The following is a 9,599-nucleotide window of genomic DNA, read 5'->3' as shown; positions in this document are numbered from 1 at the left end:
AAAAGCAATGGCAACAAAAGCCAAAATTGACAAATGGGATCTAATTAAACTAAAGAGCTTCTGCACAGCAAAAGAAACTACCATTAGAGTGAACAGGCAACCTACAGAATGGGAGAAAAATTTTGCAATCTACTCATCTGATAAAGGGCTAATACCCAGAATCTACAAAGAACTCAAACAAATTTACAAGAAAAAAAAACCCCATCAAAAAGTGGGCAAAGGATATGAACAGATACTTCTCAAAAGAAGACATTTATGCAGCCATCAAACACATGAAAAAATGCTCATCATCACTGGCCATCAGAGAAATGCAAATCAAAACCACAATGAGATACCATCTCACACCAGTTAGAATGGCCATCATTAAAAAGTCAGGAAACAACAGGTGCTAGAGAGGATGTGGAGAAATAGGAACACTTTTACACTGTTGGTGGGACTGTAAACTAGTTCAACCATTGTGGAAGTCAGTGTGGCGATTCCTCAAGGATCTAGAACTAGAAATACCATTTGACCCAGCCATCCCATTACTGGGTATATACCCAAAGGACTATAAATCATGCTGCTATAAAGACACATGCACATGTATGTTTATTGCGGTACTATTCACAATAGCAGAGACTTGGAACCAAGCCAAATGTCCATCAGTAATAGACTGGATTAAGAAAATGTGGCACATATACACCATGGAATACTATGCAGCCATAAAAGATGAGTTCATGTCCTTTGTAGGGACATGGATGAAGCTGGAAACCATCATTCTCAGCAAACTATAGCAAGGACAGAAAACCAAACACTGCATGTTCTCATTCATAGGTGGGAAGTGAACAGTGAGACCACTTGGACACAGGAAGGGGAACATCACTCACCGGGGCCTGTTGTGGGGTGGGGGGAGGGGGGAGGGATAGCATTAGGAGATATACCTAATGTAAATGACGAGTTAATTAATGAGTGTGGCACAACATGGCACATGTATACACATGTAACAAACCTGCATGTTGTGCACATGTACCCTGGAACTTAAAGTTTAAAAAAAAAAAACTTACTTGGACATACCCTTTTAGTTGATGGTGGTTTGTGCTATTCCTGTTCTGCTTGGAACCTGAGTAAACAAAAGTCATATAACAAAGGGATATTCTGCACCTTGGAATCATCTCCTAAGATAGGAGTTCTCTGTGTTCTGTGCTGTCTGCAACATGTCCTTCCCACAGCTATCAGAACTATGTCAACTAGAAGGAAGAAGAAGCTTCAGCATTCTGCCAATTCCTGATAAGAACCTCACATGCTCATACCTCCGCTGCCTCCCTCCTCAACTTAAACAGCTTCACTACTGCAACGTGTCTCCACGACCATTAGGACTGGTTTCTCATTCTTTTTTATTCCTGTTTACATTGATAATCAACCTATATCTTCCAGGTCATCACACGTACTTCATTCTCAAATGAGTCTGTACATCCTCACATGGCTCCTCTCTTCACTCCTTTCTAAGCATACCAAACTGCCACTGAAATGCCAGGGTTCTCAGTCCATGTCCTGTTTCCAGGGAAGAAGCCTTTATTCCAGTGCTTCAGCCAATGCCAGTGAGAATCGTCTTATGTACATCTCCCTGAACCAACTAAAATTAGGGGTTTATATAGTAAGGAAGGCGGGAAAACAGGAATTAAGGAGGGGTAAGGAAGAAATCATGATGGATAAGGAGTCTGGTGTCTCATTGCCTGCATACAGCTATCTGATAACTTTCAGCTCCTTGCCTGAGCGAGGAATTCAGGTAGGGCAAATGTAAGTTTCAAGTTTTAGGACCAGGGAGGGTCCATTTCTATGTTTATTCAAAAAAACATAAATAAGGGTTCTATGGAACAATTGGGCTGGTTTCAAAACCATGCACTTTGCCTTCTGTAACTAATGATCAATAAAAGAATTCTCTATGCCCTTTCTTCTCTAGATGTTTTCAATGTATTACTCTAAATAAAACCTAACTATTCCCTCCAATAACACTGCTTTCCCTATAGCTGTCTTAAGTGGTAGCTGATTTATCTCTTACTATTGTCATGGGATTGGTACTGGAATAGATATTTCCTCTTTGCTCCTTTCTTCACTATCTTTCTTTCTAAAAGCTCACTGCTTGGAGGTTCATTCCAGTAGTATATGCCTCAGTTTTCAAAGACTGCTCTCCATTCATGAGTTAGTCAATCTAAGAGTACCCTTAGTACTAAAGAAATACTAAGTACTAAGTACTAAGAAAATGTGGCACATGTATACCACAGAATACTATGCAGCCATAAAAAAGGATGAGTTCATGTCCTTTGCAGGGACATAGATGAAGCTGGAAACCATCATTCTCAGCAAACTATCACAAGATCAGAAAACCAAACACCGCATGTTCTCACTTATAAGTGGGAGTTGAACAATGAGAACACATGGACACAGGGAGGGGACCATCACACACCGGGGCCTGTGGGGGGTGGGGGGCTAGGGGAGGGATAAAAAAAGTGGTATGCAACAGTAAGAAAAGGCATTTTACTGATACATGTAAAACATGCAAAAACATAGAGAATCTCACAAACATAATTATGAGCAAAAGAAGCTAGATACAAAATATTACATATTGCTTGAATTAATTTATGAATCTTAATGACAGGTAAAACTTATGCTAATATAAGAGTGGTAACTGGGGCAGTTATTGGCATAGAGGGGCATAAGGGACAATTCTTAGGTAATAGGAATGTTTTGTATTCTAAACTAGGTAGTGTTTATTTAGGAGTACAAATATGTGTATTTGAACTGTACAATTTTCTTACTGTATATCTACTGTAACATTGGCATAAATAAGTTTTGCCTGTCATTAAGTCATAAATTAATTCAAACAGTATGTAATCTTTTGTGCCTAGCTTCTTTTGCTCATAGTTATGTTTGTGAGATTCTCTATGTTTTTGCACATTTTACATGTATTGGTAAAATGTTCATTTAGGAGTACAAATATGTGTATTTGAACTGTACAATTTTCTTACTGTACTATGTACTTATTATATCCCAATAAAGTAATAACAGCAACAACAACAACAAAAGAAAACAAGCCTGTTAATTTATCCAGAACTGTTGTTTTTGTAGGGGGTTAGATTTTTTATTAAATTATTGGCAGGCTCTAATAAGATTGTGAATATCCAAAAAAAGTTTGTGTGTCATGCCATTCTATATGTAAGTTAAAATTAATGCTTATTTTAAAATATCAGACACAAACTATTAATTGACTAATAAAATACTCTCTTAGACATGGAGGTATTAAGCCTGGGGTCTTCTGGTCCCTTTAAACATGCAAAAGGCCCAAGTTCCTCAAAGACAATAGTGTGTGCTGTTTTTTAAAATGTCCCCTATAAATCTTAATTTTAATTTTTTTTATTTTTTACTTTTACCTATAAAACTTTTTGGGAAAATTGAAGGTCCTCATCTCCATCCTATTATCTTCCCTCATTTCTCTTCAGCACGAAAAATACCATGTACCACATGTTTAGTTACAGTCTTGGAGAATGAAAGAGCCTTAGGTGGAAGTCAGATTCTGGCATTTCTGTGCTTTGGAGGTTAGTAACTGGTCTGGGACAGGCCTGATGAATTAGAGAAATTCTAAAACAGTTTAGCCAATGAATGACCCTCCAAACCATCTGTGAGGTTTAATCATATAGTCTCTAGGATCAATTTGATGAAATTATCCTACCATGATCATTACTGTGGTTGGATGAACAGCTACTTTCAGGGTTAGAGGAAGGGTGGGAATAGACAAAAATCTAAGAATAATTGCTTTTTTAGAAACCCCAAAAGAACAGGTGCCATTTAATTGGACTGTACTAGGCATGTCAAGGTGCAAATTCAGAGCTGACATGTTATAGTGTTAAGAATTATAGGAACAGTTTTCTTTGGCCAATGATACTAGGTTCCCTGTTTGAAAAAATTTTCTTCCTTTGAAGTGGCACCCATAGTAAAACAATATTCTGATCTAATTGTTTACCTATGGCTAAATGAAGTTTTGCCAGAATTTTAGAATAATTTCTCCCCTTGAAAATCAATCACTTCTTACTAAAGTTAATGTCTAACCCAATAGATTAGAACATTGTCTATAAGCCAAGAGAAATTAATTTGTTTTTCATTATATGTGGACAAATTAATCTCAATGAAATTAATTGCAAATAGAATATATTAATGAGAGCTATGATTTTTAACTGCTCTAAAAAAAGCAAGATTTTGATACTGATTCCACTGCTTATGAACTGTGATCACAAGTGAGTATATTAATTTCTCTCTGCTTCTGTTTTTCTCACATACAAAATCGGGCTAACATGAAGATTGTTTTGAAGATTAGTCTATTTTTGCCATCTTTTTAAATATTTTATCCAGTCATCAACAAAATTACCTTATCTTTATTCATCCCCACTCAAAAGAAAAAAAAAACAGGCTGTCATGATAATTAATGGATGTGTTGACTGCCACATCCAGTGATTTCCTCTCGGTCTTCACTCTCTTGAGATGTCTTCACTGTTGCAGTTTAATCTTTTAATCAAGAAATTATTTTGCCTTGGCTTCTTCGATAATATTATCTTCTATCTTTTTTCTGACTCCATGAGAGTTCTTTTCTTTCTTTAAATGCAATCAGTGTCAGTGTTTCCTGGTCATTTATTTTTGTCTCATTTAACACACTTGTCTTGGGTAATAATGCCAGATATTACCTGCTCAGTGGTGACCCAGAATTTTTATCGCTTAGGATAATCTCTTCTAGATTAATCCAGATATCCTACAGACATTAAAGTCATCATATATCCAAAATTCCAGATTACTTTTATCGCCTTATATCACAAAGTGCCCTAAACTGAAAGCTTTCAGTTGTTTTCTAATTGCCATGACAGCTACCATCACCATCAGCATCACTGTCAGAAATGTAGTATCTACCTATTATTGAATGTTCACCGTAATCCAGGGATCATTAAATGATTTGGGAACATTATCTTATTTAATCATCCCAAACACTCCATGTAACAATATAAGAAAATGAGGGTAGTGAGGTTAAGCCAATTGCCTATAGTGTTATTGTTATCAGGTGGCAAAGCTGAAATTGTATCATCATTTCATTTGACAGCCAAGGCTATGATTTTAACTACTACTCTCTATTACTTCTCTCACTGTAATTCATCATTTTCAGTCACCTCCTAAGGACACCTATTTATGTCTCAAATGTGCCTCAAACTTGTCTCATCTGGTTATTATCCTCCTACTTCAGATTTTTACTTCTCATTTCTAAACAAACCAATTTAAGACTAATTTTACTTCAACTCATATTTAACTTACAAGGAAAATTCTTTGCTTTTCGGGAAGGCAACACTTTTTTATCTTCATTTCTATTCTCTTAAGATATTCCTTAGTTTTAAGGGTACATGTGTATGTTTGTTATTTAGGTAAACTCCGTGTTGTGGAGGTTTGGCTACAGAATATTTTGTCATTCACATAATAAGCATAGTACCCAACAGGTAGTTTTTTTATCTCAGTCTCCTTTCACCCTCCCACCTCAAATTGGCTCTGATGTCTATTGTTCCCTTCTTTGTGTCTATCTCTACTCAATGTTTAGCTCCCACTTATAAAGGGGAACATGTGGCACTCGATTTTCTATTCCTGCATTAGTTCACTTAGGATAATGTCCTCCAGCTCCATCCATGTTGCTGCAAAACACATAATCTCATTCTTTTATTTTATGGCTGTGTGGTATTCCATGGTGTACATGTACCACATTTTCTTTATCCAGTCTACTGTTCATGGACATTTAGGTTAATTCCATGTATTTGCTATTGTTAATAGTGCTGTGATGAACATACAAGTGCATCTTTCTTTATGGTAGAATGGTGTATTAGTCCATCTTCACACTGCTGATAAAGGCATACCCAAGACTGGGCAATTTACAAAAGAAAGAGGTTTATTGGAGTTACAGTTCCATATGCCTGGGGAGGCCTCACGATCATGGTGGAAGGCGAGAAGGAGCAACTCACATCTTACATGGATGGCAGCAGGCAAAGAAAGACTGCTTGTGCAGGGAAACTCCCATTTTTAAAACCATCAGATCTCAACAAACTTATTCATTATCATGAGAACAGCATGGGAAAGACCCGTTCCCAAGATTCAGTTATGTCCCACTGGGTCCCTCCCACAACACATGGGAAATGAGAGCTACAAGATGAGATTTGGGTGGATACACAGAACCAAACCATATCAAATGGTTTATATCCTTTTGAGTGTATACACCCAGTGATGGGATTGCTGGGTTGAATGATAATTCTGTTTTAAGTTCTTTGAGAGATGACCAAATGGCTTTCCACAATGGCTGAACTAATTTATATTCCCACTAGTGGTGTTTAAGCATTCCCTTTCCTCTGCAACCACACCAGCACCTGTTATTTTTTGACTGGTGTGAGATGGTATCTTCTTGCTGTTTTGATTTGCATTTCTCAAATGACTAGTGATGTTGAGGATTTTTTCATATGTTTGTTGGTCCTGTGTATATCTTCTTTTGAATAGTGTGTTCATGTCCTTTGCCCACTTTTTAGTGGGGTTGTTTCTTTTTTTGCTTGTAAAATTGTTTAAGTTCCTTATAGATTCTATATATCAGACTTTTCTCAGATGCATAGTTTGCAAATATTTTCTCCCATTCTGTGAGTTATCTCTTTATCCTGCTGATGATTTCTTTGGCTGTGCAGAAGGTCTCTAATTTAATTAGGTTCCATTTGTCAAGTTTTGTTTTTGTTGCAATTACTTTAGGCATCTTTGTCATAAGATCTTTGCTTATTCTTATGTCTGAAATGGTATTTCCTAGGCTTTCTTCCAGAGTTTTTATAGTCTTTTTACATTTAAGTCTTTTTTTTTTTTTGAGATGAGGTCTCGCTCTGTTACCCAGGCTGGAATGCAGTGGCATGATCTCGGCTCACTGCAACCTCTGCCTCCCAGGTTCCAGTGATTCTCCTGCCTCAGCCTCCTGAGTGGCTGGGATGACAGGCATGCAACACCATGCTAGGCTAATTTTTGTACTTTTAATAGAGACAAGGTTTCACCATGTTGGCCAGGCTGGTCTTGAACTCCTGACCTCAGGTGATCCACCCATCTCGGCCTCCCAAAGTGATGGCATTACAGGCATGAGCCACCACTTCCAGCCTACATTTAAGTCTTCAATCCATCTTGAGTTGATTTGTATATGGTTTAAGGAATGGATTCAGTTTCAGTCTTCTGCATATGGTTAGCCAGTTATCCCAGTGTCATTTATTGAATAGGGAGTCCTTTCTCCATTGCTTGCTGTTGTTGAATTCGTTAAAGAACAGATGGTTGTAAGTGTATGGCTGTATTTCTGGGCTCTCTATTCTGTTCCATTGGTCTATGTGTTTGTTATTGTACAGTATCATACCATTTTGGTTACTGTAGTCTTGTAATATAGTCTAAAGTTGGGTTATATGATGCTTCCAGCATTGTTCATTTTGCTTATAATTGCCTTGGCTCTTCAGGCTCTTTTTTGGTTCCATAGAATTTTAGAATAATTTTTTCTAATTCTGCAGAAAATGTCATTGGTAGTTTGATAGGAATAGCATTGAATCTGTAAATTGCTTTGGAAAGCATGGTCATTTTAACAATATTGATTCTTCTTATTCCTGAGCATGGAATGTTTTTTCATCTGTTTGTGTTGTCTCTGATTTCCTTGAGCAGTATTTTGTAATTCTTGTTGTAGAGATCTTCTTTCATGTTAACCTTGAAAAGTCTGATGAGTATGTGTCTTGAAGATGCTCATCCTGTATGTTATTTTGCAGGGGCTCTCTGCATTTTCTGAATTTAAATGTTGGCCTTTCTGGCCGGGCACGGTGGCTCACGCCTGTAATCCCAGCACCTTGGGAGGCCGAGGCGGGCGGATCAAGAGGCCAGGAGATCGAGACCATCCTGGCTAACACGGTGAAAACCCGTCTCTACTAAAAATACAAAAAATTAGCCAGGCGAGGTGGCGGGCACCTGTAGTCCCAGCTGCTCGGGAGGCTGAGGCAGGAGAATGTCGTGAACCCTGGGGGGCAGAGCCTGCAGTGAGCTGAGATCGCGCCACTGCATTCCAGCCTGGGCGACAGCGAGACTCTGTCTCAAAAAAAAAAAAGGTTGGCCTTTCTAGCAAGGTCAGGGAAATTTTCATGAACAATATCCTCAAATATATTTTCCAAGTTTCTTGCTTTCTCTCTGTCTCTTTCAGGGATGCCAATGAGTTGTAGATTTGGTCTCTTTATATAATCTCCTGTTTCTTGGAGGTTTTATTCATTCTTTTTTTTTCTTTGTTTTTGTCCGACTGAAATAATTTGAAGAATTGGTCTTCAAGCTCTGAAATTCTTTCCTCAGCTTGGTCTATTCTGCTGTTAATACTTAGAATTGTATTATGAAATTCTTTTGGTGAGTTTCCCAACTCTATCAAATCAGTTTGGTTCTTTCTTGAAATGGCTATTTCATCTTTCAGCTCCTGTATTTTTTTACTGGATTCCTTAGATTCCTTGCATTAGGTTTTGGCTTTCTGCTGAATCATGATGATCTTCATTTCTATCCAGATTCTGAATTTTATGTCTGTCATTTCAGCCATTTCAGTTAAGGACTATTGCTGGAGAACTAGTGTGGCCATTTGGAGGTAAAAAGACACTCTGGATTTTTGAGTTGCCGGAGTTCTTGCACTGATTCTTTCTCATCTGTATGGGCTGATGTTCCTTTAAACTTTGAAGTTGCTATCTTTGGATGGGTTTTTTACTTTTACATTAAAAATATGGAATGCTTCACAAATTTGCACGTCATCCTCGCACAGGGACCATGATAATCTTGTCTGTATCTTTCCAATTTTAGTATATGTGCTGCTGAAGTGAGGGCAAACATTTTTTAAATTTTAGTTTTACTTTATGTTTGTGATGCATATGGCTCATTATATTGAAAGAAATAAGAGGTAATATAATTTGTCAAAAATGGAAAATAGACTCAATCATGGTTTGCTATTATCATGTCAATGTTAAAAATATGGCATACACCCTTTATTAAATTAATTTGGTTCTATTAGATTAATGAATCAGGTAAAATATTCGAATCTAATTGGGATTCAAGCATTTGTACTTCTAATGAAGAAAAATGTACTGAATATAATTCAGGATAAACCATTAACTTTTCATATTATTCCATTATAATTTTATATTATTTTATTTTTGTAGATTTAGAAGCTATAACCACAGTTCTGTTACATGGATATACGACATAGTTGTGATGTCTGAGCTTTTAGTGTAACGTTGAACTCATTAGATAATTTCTTATCCCTAATCAATCTCCCATGTTTCTGAGTCTCTGATGTCTATTATCCCACTCTCTATGTCCACATGTACACATTATTTAGCTCCAATTTATAAGTAAGAATACCTGGTATTTGACTTTCTGTTTCTAAGTTATCTGACTAAAGATAATGGCCTTCAGTTCTATTCATGTTGCTGCAGAAGACATGATTTCATATTTTTATGGCTGAGTAGTATTCCGTGGGGGGGTGTGTGTGTGCATGTGTGTGTCTGTGTGTCTATTACATTTTC

General features: G+C 37.1%; 1 non-coding gene across 1 annotated transcript; it reads right to left on the bottom strand.

Moving 5' to 3' along the window:
* Window positions 1-8,794: 8,794 nt before the first annotated feature.
* LOC115834506 lies at window positions 8,795-8,901 on the bottom strand. Its single transcript, XR_004029454.1, has one exon. It is a non-coding gene; the product is annotated as a U6 spliceosomal RNA (small nuclear RNA).
* Between the last annotated feature and the right edge of the window lie 698 nt (window positions 8,902-9,599).

Source organism: Nomascus leucogenys, chromosome 3 (assembly GCF_006542625.1).
Source record: "Nomascus leucogenys isolate Asia chromosome 3, Asia_NLE_v1, whole genome shotgun sequence".
NCBI classification, from domain to species: Eukaryota; Metazoa; Chordata; class Mammalia; order Primates; family Hylobatidae; genus Nomascus; species Nomascus leucogenys.
The sequence above is the reverse complement of the archived record's forward strand: the minus strand, read 5'-3'. Positions and strand labels throughout refer to the sequence as shown.